The following is a 24,093-nucleotide window of genomic DNA, read 5'->3' as shown; positions in this document are numbered from 1 at the left end:
TTACTATAAAAAAATTATAAAATATGAGGAAAAAAATTGAAAAAAACACACTTTTTCTAACTTTGACCCCCAAAATCTGTTACACATCTACAACCACCAAAAAACACCCATGCTAAATAGTTTCTAAATTTTGTCCTGATTTTAGAAATACCCAATGTTTACATGTTTTTTGCTTTTTTTGTAAACTATAGGGCCATAAATACAAGTAGCACTTTGCTATTTCCAAACCATTTCTTTTCAAAATTAGCGATAGTTACATTAGAACACTGATATCTTTCAGGAATCTCTGAATATCCATTGACATGTATATATTTTTTTTTAGTAGACAACCCAAAGTATTGATCTAGGCCCATTTTGGTATATTTCATGCCACTATTTCACCGCCAAATGCAATCAAATACAAAAAATCGTTCACTTTTCACAAATTTTTTCACAAACTTTTGGTTTCTCACTGAAATTATTTACAAACAGCTTGTGCAATTATGGCATAAATGGTTGTAAATTCTTCTCTGTGATCCCCTTTGTTCAGAAATAGCAGACATATATGACTTTGGCATTGCTTTTTGGTAATTAGAAGGCAGCTAAATGCCACTGCGCACCACACGTGTATTATGCCCAGCAGTGAAGGGGTTAATAAGGGAGCATGTAGGGAGCTTTTTGGGGTAGTTTTAGCTTTAGTGTAGTGTAGTAGACAACCCCAAGTATTGATCTAGGCCAATTTTGGTATATTTCATGCCACCATTTCACCGCCAAATGCGATCAAATTAAAAAAAATGTTAAATTTTTCTCAATTTTAGGTTTCTCACTGAAATTATTTACAAACAGCTTGTGCAATTATGGCACAAATGGTTGTAAATGCTTCTCTGGGATCCCCTTTGTTCAGAAATAGCAGACATATATGGCTTTGGCATTGCTTTTTGGTAATTAGAAGGCCTCTAAATGCTGCTGCGCATCACACGTGTATTATGGCTAGCAGTGAAGGGGTTAATTATGTAGCTTGTAGGGATCTTGCAGGGTTAATTTTATCTTTAGTGTAGAGCTCAGCCTCCCACCTGAAACATCAGACCCCCTGATCCCTCCCAAACAGCTCTCTTCCCTCCCCCACCCCACAATTGTCCCCGCCATCTTAAGTACTGGCAGAAACTCTGCCAGTACTAAAATAAAAGGTATTTGGCCCTTTTTTTTAAAAAAAAGAAGAAGCATATTTACATATGCTGATGTGTAGGATCCCCCCTTAGACCCCAACCTCACTGATCCCCCACCAAACAGCTCTCTAACCCTTCCCCTCTGCCTTAATGGGCTCCATCTTGGGTACTCGCAGCTGTCTGCCAGTACCCAGTTTTGTAAAAAATTCCCTTTTCTGTAGTGTAGCTTTCCCCCCCCACCAAGACCAACCCCCAACCCCTTCCAGATCCCTTAGATTACATTTATAATACTGAAAATGTATTTTTTTTTTTTTTCTGTAGTGTAGCGGTTCCCACCCGCTCCCGCCCGTGCACGCGCCCGCCCACCCCCCCCACCCCCGTGCACGCGCGCGCTCCTGTGCGTGCCCCCGTAGGTCCCGCCCCCGATCCCGCCCCCCTCCACTCCACACACAGCATCGATGGCCGCCCACCCGCCTCCCACGTAAGCTCCCACCCGCCAACGATACCGGCCACCGATGTCCGGTGCAGAGACGGACACAGAGTGGCTCTCTCTGCATCGGATGGCCAAGGGGGGTTATTGCAGGATGCCTCCATATCGAGGCATCACTGCAATAACCGGAAAGCAGCTGGAAGCGAGCAGGATCGCTTCCAGCTGCTTTCCAGACCAAGGACGTACGCCACACGTCCTCGGTCATTAACTCTATTTTTTTTGAGGACGTGTGGCGTACGTCCTTGGTCGTTAAGGGGTTAAATAACGCACATGTTAAAGTATTAGAAAAAGGCCTAAGCTTTTGTCCTTCTAATAATTTAGACCTATTTGAAGTGACTAAAGATCTTCACTTATTTGCGAGAAAGTTAGCCTTGAAAAAAATCATGACACCAAAAGTTCAAATTAATTTAACATGTAATAAAGAAAGGGATGCCTTAGACTGTCTCAAAACTCTATTGTATGAGCAGAGTACACAAAATATTGATATACTCCCAAAGACAGATTTAAAGAAAAAAATCTACCTACATGCCCTCTTTTTCCTCCATTCCTAATATTTCAATCTTTGTACAAAATGTGTCTCGTGAGTTGGCACAGATAAAGAACACAAAGGTTGTGAATGATAATCTCACCAAGGCAGAACGTAAAGCTTTAAAAGAACCAACTAATAATCAGGAATTGGTTATAAAGCCTGCGGATAAGGGCGGCAATGTCGTTATTTTGAGCCAAGAGTATTACATTAAGGAGGCAAGGCGGCAGTTGCTAGTCACAAGTCAATATGAAAAATCTTCATTTGAAGATTTTCATAAGTCACATAATGAGCTAATATTTATGCTAAATGATGCTCGAAGAAATAACCTAATTACAAGTCAGGAATTTACTTTCTTATTTAATCATAAACCTAAAGTACCAGTATTTTACTGGATTCCAAAATTACACAAATCCGTTCAAAAAAACCCCGGCCACCCAATCATTTCTGGGATTTGGGGCCCCACTGAGGGTATCAGTAATTACGTTGATACATTTCTGCAACCTTTTGTGAAAGATTTGCGTACATTTGTACAAGACTCAACAGACGTAATTAAAAAATTGGATGGAATCAGCGTCACTGAAGAAACCATGTTGGTTTCTCTGGACGTTGAGTCCCTTTATTCTTCTATCCCACACCCTATTGGGCTTAAGACATGTGAACATTTTCTTAGTACAAGAGGAATAGGGTACAAGAGACACACTGATTTTGTGATTCAATTACTTAAATTTGTTTTGGAAAACAACAGATTCATTTTTTTTTTTTATATTTTATTTATCACCAACACAAGGTACATTAGTAAAGCAAATCTCAGTAATACACCATGCAATGTGTGACAAGGGATTACAAAATTGACATGACATTTGAGAAAAATATAACAGTGTCCACTATCAGCTACATTAAAGTGTATTAATCGCATTTATAGTGTGGACTGTCAGAATCTTCTATTGATTAGAATGACCTCTAGGTTATATGCATATGCACCTTAATGTTGGGGTTTTGTAAATTTATAAACTAACACAACTAAACACTAAACACCTACAAAAAAATAAATAAATAAATAAATAAAACAAAAACAAAATTTATGCTTACCTGATAAATTTATTTCTCTTGTGGTATATCCAGTCCACGGGTTCATCCATTACTTGTGAGATATTCTCCTTCCCAACAGGAAGCTGCAAGAGGACACCCACAGCAGAGCTTTCTATATAGCTCCTCCCCTAACTTCCACCCCCAGTCATTCGACCAAAGACAAGCAAGAAAAAAGGAGAAACTATAGGGTGCAGTGGTGACTGTAGTTTAAAAATAAAAAACACCTGCCTTAAAATGACAGGGCGGGCCGTGGACTGGATACACCACAAGAGAAATAAATTTATCAGGTAAGCATAAATTTTGTTTTCTCTTGTAAAGGTGTATCCAGTCCACGGGTTCATCCATTACTTGTGGGATACCAATACCAAAGCTTTAGGACACGGATGAAGGGAGGGACAAGGCAGGCCCTTAAACGGAAGGCACCACTGCCTGTAAGACCTTTCTCCCAAAAATAGCCTCAGAAGAAGCAAAAGTATCGAATTTGTAGAAAGGTCAGTGCATTTGGCACATATTCTAAGAGGGGGTTCCACAATGGCTTCTAAACATAATGAACAAGGAGTTTCCTCTATGTCAGACATGTTTAACTCACTAGTAATGAGACCAGCAAGCTTGGAAAACACTTTAATAAATGTAGTAAACTCTACGAAATTTTTACAGTGTGTATAAGAGACTAAAGCAGCATTGCACCCACTTGCAAATGGATGATTAACCCCTTAGGCCCCAAAACGGATTAGAAAAACGGAAAAACCATTAAAAAACAGTCAAACACACTGCCACAGCTCTGCTGTGGCCCTACCTGCCCTTAAACACGATTTTTGCAGGAAAAACACCCTCTATAGTGGTCCTAGATGCCAGAGGACTCCTTTAGGGAAGCTGGATGTCTCAGTCTGAATATCAACTGCGCATAAAGTGCGCGAAAAGAGGCCCCTCCCACCATGCACTGAATGTCAGAGGGCCTTAAAAAAAGTACTCCTAGGAGTGATCTAACAAGCCATGTGGAAAACTAGGCCCCAAATAAAGATTTATCACCCTCAGAGAAAAAACGTTTTTACTATAAAACATGCAAACGTTTTTACACTAAGTAATAAGAGTATTAACATGAATGTTACCCTTTTTTGCAAGCATGATCCCAGTTGCTGTTAAATCACTGTATCAGGCTTACCTCAAATATACCAGGCACTGTTAGCATTTTCTAGACCTTATCATCTCTCTAGAAAAAAATATACTGAACATACCTCAAAGCAGGCAATCTACAGACCGTCCCCCCAACTGAAGTTTTCTTTCCATGCTCTTCAGTTATGTGTGAGAACAGCAATGGATCTTAGTTACAAACCGCTAAGATCATCAAACCTCCAGGCAGAATTCTTCTTCCAATTTCTGCCTGAGAGTAAAACAGTACAACGCCGGTACCGTTTAAAAATAACAAACTTTTGATTGAAGGTAAAAACTACACTAACATAGTAACATAGTAGATAAGGTTGAAAAAAGACTGAAGTCCATCGAGTTCAACCTATACAAATCTAAAATACTTACAAAAAGCTCCAGTTAATCTTAAATAACCCCATTAAAATGTGACCCATTTAATACTAGCAATCATATCCATGAATTTTGTTTATATACAGAAATTTATCCAGACTATTTTTAAATGTATCTATGGTATTGGCATTCACTACCTCCTTTGGTAATGAGTTCCACAATTTTATTGCTCTTACAGTGAAAAAACGTTTCCGTTGCAGGAGATTAAATCTCCTTTCCTCCAACCTTAAATTATGACCTCTTGTCAGAAACAATTTTCTTGGAATAAACAGAGCTTCTGACATCTCTGTATATGGGCCTTGAATATATTTATATAAAGTAATCATGTCACCTCTCAAGCGCCTTTTTTCTAAAGAAAACAGACCCAGTTTGGCTAGCCTCTCCTCATAGGTTAATTTCTCCAATCCCCTTATTAGCTTTGTGGCCCTTCTCTGAACTTTTTCTAGTTCTGCAATATCTTTTTTAGCAATTGGTCCCCAGAACTGCACTCCAAACTCAAGGTGAGGTCTTACCAGGGCTTTATATAATGACAGAATTATGTGCACCCATCTTTAGCTTGTTATCTATTACTACTCCCAAATCCCTTTCCTCCTGTGTTTGGCTAAGTCTTGTCCCATTTAAAAAATACGTAGCCTGCTTATTTTTACTTCCAAAATGTAGAACCTTGCATTTTTCCGTATTAAATCTCATTTTCCATTCACTTGCCCATAGTTCTAATTTTAGCAAATCCCTTTGTAAAGAGAGTTTGTCCTGCTCTGACCTTATGACCTTACTTAACTTAGTATCATCTGCAAAAATAGAGATGTCGCTATTTAATCCTTGCTCCAAGTCATTTATAAAAATATTAAAAAGAACAGGGCCCAGTACTGATCCCTGGGGGATGCCACTGATTACCTTTGTCCAATCTGAGTATGATCCATTTACTACTACTCGTTGCTCCCTATCTTTTATCCAGTTATTTATCCACTAAGTCACCACATCTCTCTTGATACTTCCTTTCTTGTCGAGAGCTGCAAGACAATGACTGGGGGTGGCAGTTAGGGGAGGAGCTATATAGACAGCTCTGCTGTGGGTGTCCTCTTGCAGCTTCCTGTTGGGAAGGAGAATATCCCACAAGTAATGGATGAACCCGTGGACTGGATACACCTTTACAAGAGAAACTAATATTATTAAATCTAAGCACTAGGGTGGCTCAAGGCAGATTATAGGTCATACGCCTAGGGAAAAGAATGAGGTAGAACAATAGTGTTCTTAATGGAATTGGCCAGAGTTTGGTCAATGAAGTAGGCTATGTCATAAGGGGGAGAATGGGAGGGGCATGTTATTTCATTTACGGATATAGTCCAAGAGAAAGTGTACCATTTATCACCAGAGCACTCCCTAAACCCAATATGATAAGCTAATTTGCGGCATGTGCAGCAGTCTATCTGCTAGGCTTAAGGCATGTCATACTTAGGATAGAATCTTCCACTACTTGGTGAAGGCGTTGAAAAGTGGAATGGCAACAATTTGAAGTTAGAGTATATAAATTAGAAGATGCCTCCAATTGTATGCCGATTTATTTACTACTGTTCAGAGTGTAAATGAAAAACTAATAGGATATAGCTCATTGGGGTGCATCAGGCTTTATCTCCCTAATTTCTATGGCACACATTCACATAAGAAATCTAATCTAGGCTATAAATTCAGTAAACAGTTATGATCCCCAATGTCCGGGGTGTAATGTGTAGAGCCTTTTAGAGTAGATTATATGCAGATATTACACTTAGCCCTATGTGATGATTCTAGGGGAGAATATGGGCAATATTCCTCTACCCAAGAGAGTAAATGATGGGTATGAAATGGAAGTTGGTAAAGTGGGCTAAGTATGCATTTCAAGATACCAAAAACACTGCACATTGGAGAATGACTACACACCCTTTTACAACTTACATTATATAAGCCTATTTTGTATTATGAGCCTTGTTTTATGCTATATACGTTAGCTCATAACAGCCTAGTACCCTGAATATTCAGCGATTAATTTTTATATCACACAAACAAAAATACTAACAACCATACCTACCATAACTATGTCTAAACAACAAAAACTAAAACTATGCCCTTTGTAGGATAAGGGTTCTCTTAGTAGTTATACAGAAGTATTAAAGTACGCCATTCCAAGCATATCAAATAACAAAAGAGAATTAGATAAACAACTAAAAAAGGGAAACCAGCCTCACAATATTACCCCTATCTGCCTATAATAAGCAGTTTGCAGGTCTGTATGATCTTTGATATAAGTTAAATTCAGCATGAACTTTACTGAGTCCCAGAGCTCCGGGTGAGAGCTGACTGCGTTAGGATATCTGCATAGTGTTTCAATTGATATGCATCCCATCGGGTAAGTAAACAGCTGAGCCTCAAAGGATGTGTATACATGCAGTAATATATATATATATATATATATATATATATATATATATATATGAGTCAGCTAGGGGCTGATTCTAGTGGTAGTGTACATATAATAACCAGAACGTTTTCTTAAGGGTCTTTTGGGGTGATGCAGTGGCTTTCCACTTATGTCGTAATTGCATGAATACAGTTCAGCCAACACCTTTAGCCAAAAAGGTTAGCCACCGGCCAACAAGTGTACCGCTAAAGTATTTTGTACAAGTTTGCCATAAATCAGAACCAGTCCATCTCATAAGCCCCAATGAATTGTCAGACCGCAAAAGAACAACAGGATTTTCCAGAGCAAGTTGCATGCTTCTCACATTTGAGCTGAGCCATAACTGAGACATATCACGGCTGTTGCAACCATTGGATGCCGTTTGTAGCCCGAGACATTCGGACCGGGTGGGTTCCAGCTTCCACAGCTGGGACATTAGCAGAGTGCTTCTAGGTGATGTGGATAGATGCGGATCAGGGAACTGCTGCGTATGCCGATGCTGTGTGACCAGCAGAAGTCCTGACTGCCCGGTAGTCCAGTTCGCTTCATGTACTGAGGAGCCTTCAGGGTAAGTGTATCGCTGGCCCGTTACAGAGAAGGTCTGCGGCACTTGCTTTGCACTACAGCAAACTATGCATTCATGTGAGGTGAGCCTTGAAGATCCACAATTAAAAGCCGGGGTAGCATGAAAGCATGGGTCAGAGTGCAGACTGCACAGCCGCGTGGTGTCTGAGGCACAATCCCGCAATGGTGGCCATTGAGCTTCAAGGATACAATTGCCAGGGTCAGAAATAGATGCCTGTAGCAAGGTTGGTCGATGGGTTGACCGTATCTCTTCATGAAGAGTCAGGCAGGAAGATATGAGAGTATCCAAGCGAGGTAGGAACACATTCAGGAGTTCTTTAACAATAGAGCTAGCGGCCATCCTTGGAGGTAAAAGACAAGCTATTGACATCTTCACCGTGTCGTGAGAAAAACTGTTAATGTGCTTTCCAGGGGTGGGAAGGTGGTAAATTCTCTATCCGCTTTGGTTCCCGGACTTAACAAGTGGTCAAGGGAGATATGGATAGCGGTAATTCTTGGTTGCAAGTAAATTTCTAAGCATAAGGTGTAATGGAGCTTTAGCACTTTGCAGCCATCTTGGTGCGCCGCCTACCGGAAGTCCAACAGATTCATTTTTGATGGAAAATGTTATAGACAGAAACGAGGAACAGCCATGGGGGCTACATGTGCACCAACCTATGCTATGCTAACCTATGCATATTGATCACGAATCCGGCTTCCTCCAATCTCTGCGTGCCCTACGAGCTGGACGCCAAAGGGGGCATGCAACGATTGGAGGAAGCCAGATTCGTCATTGATATGCTCAATACAGAAAGAGATGTTGGCAGAAGATTGGCGTTATGTTTACCATAACGCAAAGCTAAGTATTTTAAAAATGAAGCATCTTTGTAAACTTTATTGAATTTAAATGCCCCTGTTTTAAGATTATTTTTTGATCCTGGGCTTTAATTCATTAAAGTTAACAATCACTTTAATATTATCTACCAATTTAGCACTAATGACTTTGTGCATGGTTTTATTGTATGACGTGTTTTAAAAATAATTATAACCCTGAACTTTACATATATCACAGTGTATGAGTCCTAAGAAACATAATCTATTTCATTGTGCTACATAGAAAAAGTATGAGGAATATTCTTCCAGCAGATTTACCTGAAAAAAACAATATTTAAAGAGCCATTAACCCCAAAACATTTCTTTCACGATTCAGATAGAGAATACAATTTTAAACAACATTCCAATTTACTTCTATAGTCTAATTTGGTGCAATCTTTAGATATCCTTTGTTAAAGAAATAGCAATGCACATTGGTGAGCCAATCACATGAGGCATCTATGTGCAGCCACCAATCAGAAGCTACTGAGCCTATCTAGATATGCTTTTCAGGAAAGAATATCAAGAGAAAAAAGCATATTATATAATAGAAGTAAATTAGAAAGTTGTTTAAAATGGTATTCTCTATCTGAATCATGAAAGAAAAAATTTAGGTTTAATGTCCCTTTAATTCTCTAGACCTATATCAAAATTAAAGGGAAAGAAAGTTCAAAATTGAAATGTGCATTTCAATGTGAAATGGCATTTGTGCAATATACTTTCATTAGCAAAAATGCTTCTAATAAAAGATATTACTGTTTTTCTGCGGCATATGCACGTATCCTGTGAAGGCAAATGCACTAGGAGTCAAACACCGTACCTTCTGAGAGAGTCAGTAGTGGCTTGTATGACACAAATTATGTCTTAGCAGAAGCAATACGCATCATCTTTAGCTTTTTGAGCTTGAAAACTGTTGCACAGACCTGCACAGGATATGTGCGTATGCCACAGAAAAACGGTAATAACGTCTACTAGAAGGATTTTTCCTAATGGAAGTTTATTACAAAAAATGTTCTATTTCAAATTGAAATGCATTTATGCACATTTCAATTTTGACTTTTCTATCCCTTTAATCTCTCTCAACGGATATGGTCATCCACCTACTGATGATTAACAAAATGCAGACTCTCTAATTAAATAATTTTCTGCAGCCATAGACCTTAGTCTTTATTGGTGGGGAATGGTTTGGAAAAAGCTCATTGGAGGTGATCTCTTTTCCTTTAATGCATTTAACCCCTTAAGGAGGGTACGCCATCAGTCTTTCTATGGGGACTTGATTTTTCGATAGTGTGTTGTTGCTGCCAGCAGTCAGACTGTGCTATTCTGAAAGGCCTGTTGGTGGGAGGTCATAGAGTGGTCTTGCCGGCGCTTGAGACCAGCGCTATCATGGCCTAGAAAACTCTTAACAACAAGCAACATACAGGGTATGTCATGATCATTAAGGGGTTAAAGATATTATGCATTACATTATCTTATATTATGCATCTATTTTAAAAAAAAGGCAATAGCTGCTTCAACAATTTAAAACAGTCTAACCTATTGTGTTGTGTTATGTGACATATACTAAATTGTGCCCTATAGCTGTGTGTTATGTTATGTGACATATACTAAATTGTGCCCTATAGCTGTGTGTTATGTGACATACACTAAATTATGCCCTATAGCTGTGTGTTATGTTATGTGACATATACTAAATTGTGCCCTATAGCTGTGTGTTATGTTATGTGACATATACTAAATTGTGCTCTATAGCTACAGCTGAACTAAATGTTTTATGTGACATATACTTTATGCCCTATATACAGCTACATGTGTGTTATGTGACATATTCTTTGTGCCATATATACAGGTAAATGTGTGTTATGTGACATATACTTTGTGCCCTATACACAGCTAAATGTGTGTTATGTGACATATATTCTGTGCCCCATAGCTAAATGTGTTATGTGACATATACTAAATTGTGCCCTATAGCTGTGTGTTGTGTTATGTGACATATACTAAATTGTGCCCTATAGCTGTGTGTTATGTTATGTGACATATACTAAATTGTGCTCTATAGCTGTTATGTGACATATACTAAATTGTGCTCTATAGCTACAGCTGAACTAAATGTTTTATGTGACATATACTTTATGCCCTATATACAGCTACGTGTGTGTTATGTGACATATTCTTTGTGCCCTATACACAGCTAAATGTGTGTTATGTGACATATATTTGGTGCCCTATAGCTAAATGTGTTATGTGACATATACAGTACTTTGTGCTCTAAAGCTGCAGCTGAATGTGTGTTATGTGACACATACTGTGTGCCCTATACTATAGCTACAGCTGAATGTGTTATGTGACATATACTTTGTGCACTATAGCTACCCCTAAATGTGTGTTATGTGACGTCCACTTTGTGACCTATAAATATTGGAATTACTTCAATTAACAAGCATACAGAAAGGAATTAACTATTAATATACTGATTTATGTTGTTCAGAATATATTCAAGATTGGAGTTTGAATAATATAAAGCAAAGTTTGTTGTGCTTTCCTTTCAGTATTAATACTATACTGATTGCAGAATCAGAATCTATAAAACTGGTTGTAGCTAGCCTAATTCAATAAAATAAACTTTCTGTTGAATTAGGCTAGCTACAACCAGTTTAATTGATTCTGAGTCTGCCATCAGTATGCAATTTTAAACAACTTTCTATATTTACTCCTAATATTAATTTCACTTCATTCTATTTGTATCTTTATTTGAAAAGCAAAAATGTAAGCTTAGAAACTGGCCCATTTTGTGTTCAGCACATGTGTAGCACTACCAATCAACAAGTGCTACCCAGGTGCTGAACCAAAACGGGCCAGGTTCTAAGCTTAAATTCCTGCTATTTCAAACATAGATACCAAAATTGATCATAGGAATAAATTAGAAAGTTATTTAAAATTGCCTGCTGTATCTGAATCATGAACCCTCAGAATGACGCAAATACTGTTTGGCATTTAACTTTGCACAACCCTTCTTCAGCGAATACCCATGATTACCATGTTTTGTATACAGTTGAATAAGAAATGGTGAGTGGAGGGGGCCTCTTTGCCCTAAAATGCCCGGGCCTCTTATTGGTTCCAGTCCGGCCCTGGTGTTGGCATAGTAAATTCTGTTATCAACAGATTTGTACTTCGCACTAAGGCTTAAGTACCTATCATTGTGGAAGACGGACAAGTTTAAATTGAGCCACTCATTTTGTCTATGGATTTACTGCCATTTTACAAAAGTTAATTTAATTCATACCTTAGCCAATGTCACAGGATTTAATACAAAGACTAAAGAGTTTATGGACTATGCACTGTGATCAGGTATTTGGTTGTAAGTAAAGCCTTGCTCCAGGATCATTCACAGGTTAGAAAGAAAACACTGTTAAACTTAAGAAACAGACCAGGGTAATAAAGGTTCCATGCATAATACTCAAAAAATCACCATCTAAACATCTCAAAAAGTTGGAGCTCACAGAATTTGTTGGCCATGTGCAAACGTAAAAATGTAACTCTTGCAAAATCAGCAAATTCAAGGGAGGGGGAGTAAAACCTCCATTAACTCTAAACAAGCTCTAAACAATCGCCCATATGAAACTCCATTTAAATTTACCCCCCCCCATGGGTTCACCGTCATAGGTTAGACTACTTCTTATGGGATACCCTGCTCATAAAAAATAAACCCCAACACTCCACCCCCCAAATTTAAAAATAAAATAAATACTTAACTACAAATAAGTTTAAAAAAATACATTACTATTACCTTAACAGTCTTCTTATTTCTTTGATTTCTTCTGCATGTTGTTAGATGTTCCTTTCTCTATCTACAAATAAATAATCATAATTAATCACATTAACCAGTTAAGATAAAAGGTATGTTTAGTATAGACTGCTGTGTTTATTTGTTTAGTTTTTTGAATACATCAATATCAGTGAATCTCTGATAAATAATTATTTCACCAGACACAAAATACTGCTTTATAATTTGTGGTACTGTTTAAAAAAAAATGTGAATAAAAAAATACAGCAAATAAAATGATGATTTGATATAGGCAAACTGTATAAGTAATATATATATATATATAAAATAGAGTAGTAAACAGATAGAGAATATAATGGAGAGACACAATACTTTCTCAGCCATCTATAAAACATGCAAAAGACAAAATGAATTCCAAATATTCTAATTTAATATAGTATGGATTAGGAACAAACAGCTAAATTATAATACTAACTTGAGCTACATTTTAACCTTGACTTTGAGATTGGGGAAAGTGCAGAGGAGTAGACAGGAACTACAGATTGGACAAATACAACAGATTCAAGAGCTGTGGGAATAAAGTAGGATTACAGAAACATACGCCTAGATTTAGAGTTTTGTCTGTAAAGACTTTTTTTTCCTGCGCACCCTTAAGACAACGCTGGTATTTAGAGTTGTTGCCGCTACCTTACCTACATTTATTAACCCCTAATCTGCCGACTGGACCTTGCCGCCACTATAATAAATGTATTAACCCCTAAACCGCCGCACTCCCGCCTCACAAACACTATAATAAATTTTATTAACCCCTAATCTGCCCTCCCTAACATCGCCGCCACCTACCTACAATTATTAACCCCTAATCTCCCGCCCGCAACGTCGCCACTACTATAATAAAGTTATTAACCCCTAAACCGAAGTCTAACCCTAACACCCCCCTAACTTAAATATAATTTAAATTAAACGAAAAGTAAATTTATGCTTACCTGATAAATTAATTTCTTCTATGGTACGACGAGTCCACGGATTCATCCTTTACTTGTGTGATATTATCCTCCTGCTAACAGTAAGTGGCAAAGAGCACCACAGCAGAGCTGTCTATATAGCTCCTCCCTTAGCTCCACCCCCCCCCCAGTCACTCGACCGAAGGTACAGGAAGAAAAAGGAGAAACTACAAGGTGCAGAGGTGACTGAAGTTTAAAATAAAAAAATATAATCTGTCTTAAAATGACAGGGCAGGCCGTGGACTCGTCGTACCATGGAAGAAATTAATTGATCAGGTAAGCATAAACATACTTTTCTTCTATAAGGTACGACGAGTCCACGGATTCATCCTTTACTTGTGGGATACAATACCAAAGCTACAGGACACGGATGAACGGGAGGGACAAGACAGATGGTTAAACAGAAGGCACCACTGCTTGAAGAACTTTTCTCTCAAAAATAGCTTACAAAGAAGCAAAAGTATCAAATTTGTAAAATTTGGAAAAGGTATGAAGCGAAGACCAAGTCGCATCCTTACAAATCTGTTCAACAGAAGCATCATTTTTAAAAGCCCATGTGGAAGCCACCGCTCAAGTAGAGTGAGCTGTAATCCTTTCAGGAGGCTGCTGTCCAGCAGTCTCGTATGCCAAACGGATGATGCTTTTCAGCCAAAAAGAAAGAGAGGTAGCCGTAGCCTTTTGACCTCTACGTTTTCCAGAATAGACAACAAACAAAGAAGATGTTTGACGGAAATCTTTGGTTGCTTGCAAGTAAAACTTCAAAGCACGAACCACGTCCAAGTTGTGCAACAGACGCTTCTTATTAGAGGAAGGATTAGGACATAGAGAAGGAACAACAATTTCCTGATTGATATTCCTATTAGTAACAACCTTAGGAAGGAATCCAGGTTTGGTACGCAAAACCACCTTATCAGCATGGAAAACAAGATAAGGCGAGTCGCATTGCAATGCAGATAATTCAAAAACTCTTCGAGCCGAAGAGATAGCAACTAAAAACAGAACTTTCCAAGATAGAAGCTTAATATCTATGGAATGCATAGGTTCAAACGGAACCCCTTGAAGAATTTTAAGAACAAAATTCAAACTCCATGGCAGAGCAACAGGTTTAAACATAGGCTTGATTCTAACTAAAGCCTGACAGAACGACTGAACGTCTGGAACATCTGCCAGACGCTTGTGCAGTAGAATTGATAAGGCAGATATCTGTCCATTTAAGGAACTAGCTGATAGCTCCTTCTCCAATCCTTCTTGGAGAAAGGATAAAATCCTAGGAATCCTGATCTTACTCCATGAGTACCCTTTGGATTCGCACCAATAAAGATATTTACGCCATATCTTATGATAAATTTTCCTAGTGACAGGCTTTCGAGCCTGAATCAAGGTATCTATGACTGACTCAGAGAAACCCCGCTTGGATAAAATCAAGCGTTCAATCTCCATGCAGTAAGCCACAGAGAAACTAGATTTGGATGCTGGAACAGACCTTGAATCAGAAGGTCCTGTCTCAGTGGCAGAGTCCATGGTGGAAGAGATGACATGTCCACCAGGTCTGCATACCAAGTCCTGCGTGGCCATGCAGGTGCTATCAAAATCACTGAAGCTCTCTCCTGTTTGATTCTGGCAATCAAACGAGGAAGGAGAGGAAATGGTGGAAACACATAAGCCAGGTTGAACGACCAGGGTACTGCTAGAGCATCTATCAGTACTGCCTGAGGATCCCTTGACCTGGACCCGTAATGAGGAAGTTTGGCGTTCTGACGAGACGCCATCAGATCCAATTCTGGTGTGCCCCATTGTTGAATCAATTGTGCAAACACCTCCGGATGGAGTTCCCACTCCCCCGGATGAAAAGTCTGGCGACTTAGAAAATCCGCTTCCCAGTTCTCCACTCCTGGGATATAGATTGCTGATAGATGGCAAGAGTGAGTCTCTGCCCATCGGATTATTTTGGTAACCTCTATCATTGCTAGAGAACTCTTTGTTCCCCCCTGATGATTGATATATGCTACAGTCGTGATATTGTCCAACTGGAATCTTATGAATCTGGCTGAAGCCAGCTGAGGCCACGCCAGAAGTGCGTTGAATATCGCTCTCAGTTCTAGAATATTTATTGGGAGGAGAGCCTCCTCCTGAGTCCACAAACCCTGCGCTTTCAGGGAATTCCAGACTGCACCCCAGCCCAATAGGCTGGCGTCCGTCGTCACTATGACCCATGCTGGCCTGCGGAAACACATTCCCTGGGACAGATGATCCTGTGACAACCACCAAAGAAGAGGGTCTCTGGTCTCTTGATCCAGATTTATCTGAGGAGATAAATCTCCATAATCCCCATTCCACTGTTTGAGCATGCATAGTTGCAGTGGTCTGAGATGCAAGCGAGCAAACGGAACTATGTCCATTGCCGCTACCATTAGTCCGATTACCTCCATACACTGAGCCACTGACAGCCGAGGAATGGAATGAAGAGATCGGCAGATGGTTAAAATCTTTGATTTCCTGACCTCCGTCAGAAAAATTTTCATGTCCACTGAATCTATCAGAGTTCCCAGGAATGGAACTCTTGTGAAAATTCTGGGAGCTGTGGCCAACCCGAAGGGAAGAGCACAAACTGGTAATGCTTATCCAGAAAGACGAACCTGAGGAACTGGTGATGATCTTTGTGGATAGGGATGTGTAGATACGTATCCTTTAAGTCCATGGCGGTCATATATTGACCCTCCTGGATCATTGGTAAAATAGTCCAAATGGTCTCCATCTTGAAGGATGGGACTCTGAGGAATTTGTTTAGGATCTTGAGATCTAAAATTGGTCTGAAGGTTCCCTCTTTTTTGGGAACCACAAACAGATTGGAGTAGAACCGCTGCCCCTGTTCTGTTTTCGGAACTGGGCAGATCACTCCCATGGTATATAGGTCTTCTACACAGCATAAGAACGCCTCTCTTTTTGTCTGGTTTACAGACAATTGAGAAAGATGGAATCTCCCCCTTGGAGGAGAATCTTTGAAATCTAGAAGATACCCCTGGGTTACGATTTCTAAAGCCCAGGAGTCCTGAACGTCTCTTGCCCAAGCCTGAGCAAAGAGAGAAAGTCTGCCCCCTACTAGATCCGGTCCCGGATCGGGGGCTACCCCTTCATGCTGTCTTGGTGGCAGCAGCGGGCTTCTTGGCCTGTTTACCCTTGTTCCAAGTCTGGTTAGATCTCCAGACTGACTTGGATTGAGCAAAATTCCCCTCTTGCTTTGCAGCAGGGGAAGAGGTAGAGGGACCACCTTTGAAGTTTCGAAAGGAACGAAAATCATTTTGTTTGGTCCTCATCTTATTTGTCTTATCCTGAGGAAGGGCATGGCCTTTCCCTCCAGTGATGTCTGAAATGATCTCTTTGAGTTCAGGGCCGAATAGGGTCTTACCCTTGAAAGGGATGGCTAAAAGCTTAGATTCTGATGACACATCAGCAGACCAGGACTTAAGCCATAACGCTCTATGCGCTAAAATGGCAAAACCTGAATTCTTTGCCGCTAATTTAGCCAGTTGAAAAGCGGCATCTGTAATGAAAGAATTAGCTAGCTTGAGAGCCCGAATTCTATCCAGAATATCATCTAATGGGGTCTCAACCTGAAGAGCCTCCTCCAGAGCCTCGAACCAAAAAGCAGCTGCAGTAGTTACAGGAACAATGCACGCTATAGGTTGGAGAAGAAAACCCTGATGAACAAATATTTTCTTTAGGAGACCCTCTAATTTTTTATCCATAGGATCTTTGAAAGCACAACTGTCCTCAATAGGTATAGTTGTACGCTTAGCCAGGGTAGAAATAGCTTCCTCCACCGTCTGCCACGAGTCCTGCATGGTGTCTGATATGGGAAACATTTTCTTAAAAGTAGGAGGGGGAGCGAACGGAATACCTGGTCTATCCCACTCCTTAGTAACAATGTCCGAAATCCTCTTAGGAACCGGAAAAACATCAGTGTAAGCAGGAACCTCTAGAAATCTGTCAATTTTACACAATTTCTCTGGAACTACAATAGGGTCACAATCATCACAGTCGCTAAAACCTCCCTGAGCAATAAGCGGAGGTGTTCTAGTTTAAATTTATTAGCCGTCATATCTGAGTCTGTCTGAGGGAACATCTTTCCTGAATCAGAAATCTCTCCCTCAGACAGCAAATCCCTCACCCCCAACTCAGAACATTGTGAGGGTACATCGGATATGGCTAATAAATCGTCAGAGGGCTCAGCATTTGTTCTCACACCAGACCTACTACGTTTCCCCTGCAACCCAGGCAGCTTAGATAAAACCTCTGTGAGGGTAGTATTCATAACTGCGGCCATATCTTGCAGTGTGAAATAATTAGACGCACTAGAAGTACTTGGTGTCGCTTGTGCGGGCGGTAATGTTTGTGACACTTGGGGAGAATTAGATGGCATAAACTGATTCCCTTCTGACTGAGAATCATCCTGCGACATACTTTTAGTAGCTAAAATATGTTCTTTGCAATTTATTGACCTTTCAGTGCATGAGGGACAAATTCTAAGTGGGGGTTCCACAATGGCTTCTAAACATATTGAACAATGACTCTCTTCAATGTCAGACATGTTGAACAGGCTAGTAATGACTACAAACAAGCATGAAAACACTTTATTTAGTGAAAAAAATTATCTTAAAAACGGTACTGCGCCTTTAAGAGAAAAAAAGCATACACGTTCTGCAAAACTGCTTTAAAATGCACCAAAGCAGACTCAATATGTGTAGTTAAGTTTGCCCCACAAGGAAATTTAACATTTAACCCCTTAATGTGCAAACCAGATTGAAATCAGGCCTAAATCCGGAAAAAACACCCCCAGCACCTTGCCACAGCCCTGCTGTGGCGCCTACCTGCCCTCAGGGATGGCTTCTAAACATATTGAACAATGACTTTCTTCAATGTCAGACATGTTGAACAGGCTAGTAATGACTACAAACAAGCATGAAAACACTTTATTTAGTGAAAAAAATAACAATCTTAAAAAACGGTACTGCGCCTTTAAGAGAAAAAAACCATACACGTTCTGCAAAGCTGCTTTAAAGTGCACCAAATGTTTCAAATTTTTGCAAGCAGACTCAATATGTGTAGTTAAGTTTGCCCCACAAGGAAATTTAACATTTAACCCCTTAATGTGCAAACCAGATTGAAATCAGGCCTAAATCCGAGTTTGCGAGGCGGGAGTGCGGCGGTTTAGGGGTTAATACATTTATTATAGTGGCGGCGAGGTCTGGTTGGCAGATTAGGGGTTAATAAGTGTAGGTAAGGTAGCGGCGACGTTGGGGGTGGGCAGATTAGGTGGTAATAAATATAATATAGGTGTCGGCGATGTTAGGGGCAGCAGATTAGGGGTTCATAGCTATAATGTAGATGGCGGCGGTGTCCGGTCGGCAGATTAGCGGTTAAACATTTTTATTAGAGGGTTGGCGATGTGGGGGTGGCTCGGTTTAGGGGTACATAGGTAGTTTATGGGTGTTATTGTAGTTTGTAGCACAGTAGTTAGGAGCTTTATGTTCCGGCGTTAGCCCATAAAGCTCTTAACTACAGACTTTTTTTGGCGGTAGGAGACTCTACCGCTCACTTGGTCCAAGACTCCAAATACCAGCGTTAGGCAAATCCCATAGAAAAGATAGGATACGCAATTGACGTAAGGGGATCTGCGGTAGCCTGGAGTCGCGGAAAGGAAGTGAGCGGTAGACCCTTTCCAGTGGGCGGTAAAAAGCAGCGTTAGGACCCCTTAACACTGCTTTTGACGGCTAACGCCAAACTCTAAATCTAGCTGATAGAATTTGACTGTAGATAAGAACCTAAATGGCTCATCAAGTCTGCCCTTATTACATGTTACTTTTTTAGCATAGCCCTATGCATGTCCCAGGCATTTTTTAAATCCTTTACAGCCCTTGGGGCCGAATTATCAAGCTCCAAATGGAGCTTGATGCCCCTTGTTTAAAGGCCGCTGCTCCATAACTTGTCTGCCTGCTCTGAGGCGGCAGACAGAAATCAACCCGATCGAATACGATTGGGTTGATTGACACTCCCTGCTAGCGCGAATCTGCAGGGGGCAGCATTGTACAAGCAATTCTGTTGAACTGCTTGTGCAGTGATAAATGCCGACAGTGTATGCTGTTGGCATTTATCGATTTGCAGCGGACATGATACGTTACATTGTATCATGTCCGCTCGCACTTTGATAAATATGCCCTTTTGTGTTTACCACCTCAGTTGGAAAATTATTCCAAGAATTCACCACCATTTCTGTAAAAAAAATGCTCCCTCCATTTCTCCTGAATCTGCTACCCTCTAACTTAAGATAGTGACCCCTTGTTTAGTCATTTGTTGTTTTGGTTTTTTTTGTGGGGGGGTTTGTGTGGAAAATGCTTTCCGCTTCCATTTTATTAAGTCACTTCATATATTTCAGTCTCTATCATGTCACCTCTTTCCCTTCTCTCCACTAAACTAAACATATTTAGGTCACAGAGTGGCATCGGCCATGATACACACTATAGTATTTTTAAATATTGATGTTTGATACAGAAAAAAAGAGACAACGTAATTCTTCTCTCTTCAAGTAAAGATCTCCTTCAGTTATGCAACATATGAAAGGCTAAACAGGTCTTTCAAGATTCCCTCTTGAAAAAGAAAAATAGGTATGATTTTCAGATTTTCACCATGACCCATCACCACAAGGAAATGATGGGTAAATACTAAAATGTGTTTCTTTTGTGAGCCTAAGAGAACTATGAATAGCATACAAGAATGTGGGGTGGCTACAAAAAAGCTGGGGAATCAAGCTTCAGATAAATGTATCCATGAAGATCAAATCTCATTAAAAAAAATGGGAGGTTACACTGGGAGGAGTAAAAAATTCCTTCATGTTGCCCAGTTAATTAATAGAAGAAATGTGGGTCTCTGTGGGCAATGAAGTTTACAATATTGTCTAATAAATCCCATATTAATGGCAGGAAGCACTCCTGAGATTTGGGTGGTCCATCAAGGCTGTAATGGAAGAGTCACAGCCCAGGAATCAAAGCCAGCTTAACATTAAGAGAACTGCATATAACAGACACTTATTTCCACAATGTCCTGATAGCAGAACAGTCCCGCATAAAGTGGTAAGAGGTTCCCACCTCCCCATATCCTCTCCAAATGTAATTAGAAGTTGAGATATTGAATAGACAAAATGGAGTAAAGGATCAAAGTGAGTTGTCTCCATAATGGAGGAGGGATCAAAGTAAGTTGTTGCTAAAGTGGGGTAAGGATCAAAGTGAGTTATGCCATGATATCTAATTCTCACTTGTTCTTAAATTTGGGCTGTGTGGCTTTATGTCCAACAATAAAATCCCAAAATTGAATAATCTGGTGAGGGATTAGTAGAAATTGTAAGCAAATGGTGTGCAAATATAGTTAGATATTATAGCATTAGTATGACTATGAGTTTTTAATCTACTTGGGGGAAAAAGTCAGCCTTTCTTTCCCTAAATCTAAAGCCTCCATGTATCTCATCCCATGTCTTAAAGGGATAGAAATTGAAATGTGCATGGGTGCATTTCAATTTGATATAGAATCCTTTTTTGCAATACTTCTATCAGCAAAAAGGCGTCTAGTAAAAGTAATTAATGTTTTCACATATCCTGTGAGGGCCTGCGCACCAGTATTCAAAGCCCACACCTTTTTCAGAGTCAGTAATGCCTTGTATCACACAAATTCCGTCTTCACAGATGTACTACACACCACCGCCAGTTCTCTGATGCATTTCAATGTGAAATAGATGCATGTTTGCATTATACTCCCATTAGCAAAAAATGCTTCTAATTAAAGTTATTCTTGTTTTTCAGTGGCATACCCACATATGCTGTGAGGATCTGTGCACCAGTATTCAAGCACAGTGTTTGAATAATGGAGCACAGGCCCTCACAGCATATGTGTGTATGCTGCTGAAAACCTGAATATTTGCTAACGGAGGTATATTAAAAGCATGCATCTATTTCACATTGAAATGCATCCATGTAAATCTCAATGTTGACCTTTCTATCCCTTTAATATGTGTGAGCCTAGTTTCCTCAAAGTAAGCAAGCATATTATTAGATACCCAACTAATAAGTGGTGTTAAAGGACCCTTTAAGTAACTGTATTCCTCTTGTTTCTCTAGATATACTCCATTTTACCAGTTATGGTTACTAGTTCGTTAGTGATTATTATTGTAGTGCTTTCACCAAGGGGCTTATTTAAAATCAAGAGAGTCTGAAGCTTCACGTCAAAACGGCTCAAAACCAGGAGGCGGTATTCAAAATAAAGTAGGATTCACACCACCTATCGCCAGCTGCAGGAACCATTGCATGAAAAGTACACAGTTGCATTTTTTCACGCCTTTGTCTGGCGTACTTCTTGAAATGCTATTCAAATTCAAGCATTTTATCACACATCACGTCAAAACACGCCTCAAAAACTCGCCATTTGCTTGGAAGAGAGAACAGATCATTTCAGTTTTTAGTTACACATCCACAAAATAAAGGTGTCATGATGTCATTATTACTGTATGAATAGAATGACCGAATAAAAATAGATTCACACCAAGCACCAGGGAAACACCTCTCTGTTATTTTGTATAATGAAAATCTGATGTAATTGTAAGTTTGTTGTTTGAAAGAAAGAAAAGGCTTTTTCAGGTGTAGAAGGAATATCTGCAAAACCTGTAATCATGTAATTGAAGGAAATAATTTCACCTCACATGCCACACAGCAGGAATATAATATTAATTATTACATAAACTGCTCAACAACACATGTAGTGTATTTACTTAAATGCCAATTGTGTAAAATTCAATATGTAGGCAAAACGAAACGTAGTATTAAAGATAGATTTCTACAACATTTAAGATCTATTGAGGATGATGACACGGATACTCCGGTATCCAGACATTTTAAAACTTATCACAATTCTGATGCCTCCCTGTTAAAAATTCAGGGAATTGATCATGTTCCTATATGGAAACGTGGGGGGGATAGAGAAGACAAACTAAACAAACGTGAGGTCTTTTGGATATTTACATTAAGAACCAGCAATCCATTAGGTTTGAATATAAGAAGATATTTAGACCTATTTGTAAGCTAGAAGAGATATACATCATTACATTTTCTTTTTTAAAATAATATACTAAAGTTACATACTATAAAATAATTGAAAACAGACATAACATATAAATGACATGTAAATATTATTCATATATATATTTGAAATTATATGTAAGAAAGTTTATAGAATTCAGTGGTTTTAAACCATATTGTAATAGTATAAAGGAGTCAATTGTATGATTATACTGTAAGTTTACTATGTACATAATAATTACAAGTATTACATAAGGATAAGTGGGAAATAATGACACAATGTTACAAATAGATAGACTGTTCCTTTAATAAACAAGTGCTATAAAGCAATGGACAGTCAGGACTACACTCAAGCAGTGACCAAGTGCGCAACCGCACGAAACATGTCTGCGTGAGGTCCTGACCGTAGACATTGTGTCTGTTTTTACTTAGAGTGCTTTTCACAGCTGGTGTTAGCTTTTATGCTTTTACTTTGCTACCAATAAATGTGAATTTTTACTGACCGTGGAGTCTCTTTGCGCTACAATGTGCTCTATTGCTTTTGGATGTTTCTATTTTCATATGAAGCGGCTCACAGACCGGGTCTTGAACGTATCAGCTGCAGGTCTCCACTAATCATTGACACACCCACTCTCCACAGCGTGCCGAACTCAGCATGGTTACAGGTACTGTCTCAATATCTGTTCATATTAACATTTATGTCGGCTCTCAGTCTGCGCTTATACACAGTTATTGTTTGCATATATATATATATATATATATATATATATATATATATATATATATATATATATACACACACACTAGTATATGTATTAACGTATATACACCAACTTGCACCAACTTGCATTTAACTGCATGTAATAGACACTACTATAAAGAATAATAAGCACAGATACTGATATAAAAATCCAGTGTAAAACCTTTTAAACACTTTCTTAGAAGCTCCCAATTTAGTACTGTTAATGAGATAAGACTGGGACACCCACTGAAAGGGGCTGATAGCAGAACCCCTTCCCCTGAATAACCCATTATATAAACAGAAGCAATCTGAAGTCTGTATACATCAGTATACATCTAAAACTTTGGGGCTTGGTTAGGAGTCTGAAAATCAGCACAATGTTATTTAAAAATAAGCAAAACTATACATTTTTACAAAAACACCCCCAGATGGGCTATATCAATGGATCATCTACAAAACATTTATGCAAAGAAAAATCTAGTGTACAATAAAAGCAGTGTGAATTTGATCAGTACACAAAAAAAAGTTGCTTTAACCCTTTGAGTGTTAAGCACTTTCCCACCTGGGTGCTAAGATTTTTTAATGTTTTTTTTATTTTTTGAACAATTTTTTTTTTACTTTTTTTTATTTTTTTCAGACCCCCAAGACTTACACTGTTGGAAAGGTTAGGCGATTACCTTTCCAATGGTGGGTCTTGGGGGTCTGTAGCTACTTAGATGCCTGAGATACAGGCTTCTAAGCAGCATGCCCCCTGCTCCTATACTTAACATTGTAGAGTATA

The sequence above is a fragment of the Bombina bombina genome, chromosome 8, assembly GCF_027579735.1.
Source record: "Bombina bombina isolate aBomBom1 chromosome 8, aBomBom1.pri, whole genome shotgun sequence".
Taxonomy (NCBI): Eukaryota; Metazoa; Chordata; class Amphibia; order Anura; family Bombinatoridae; genus Bombina; species Bombina bombina.
Note: the sequence above shows the minus strand (reverse complement) of the source record.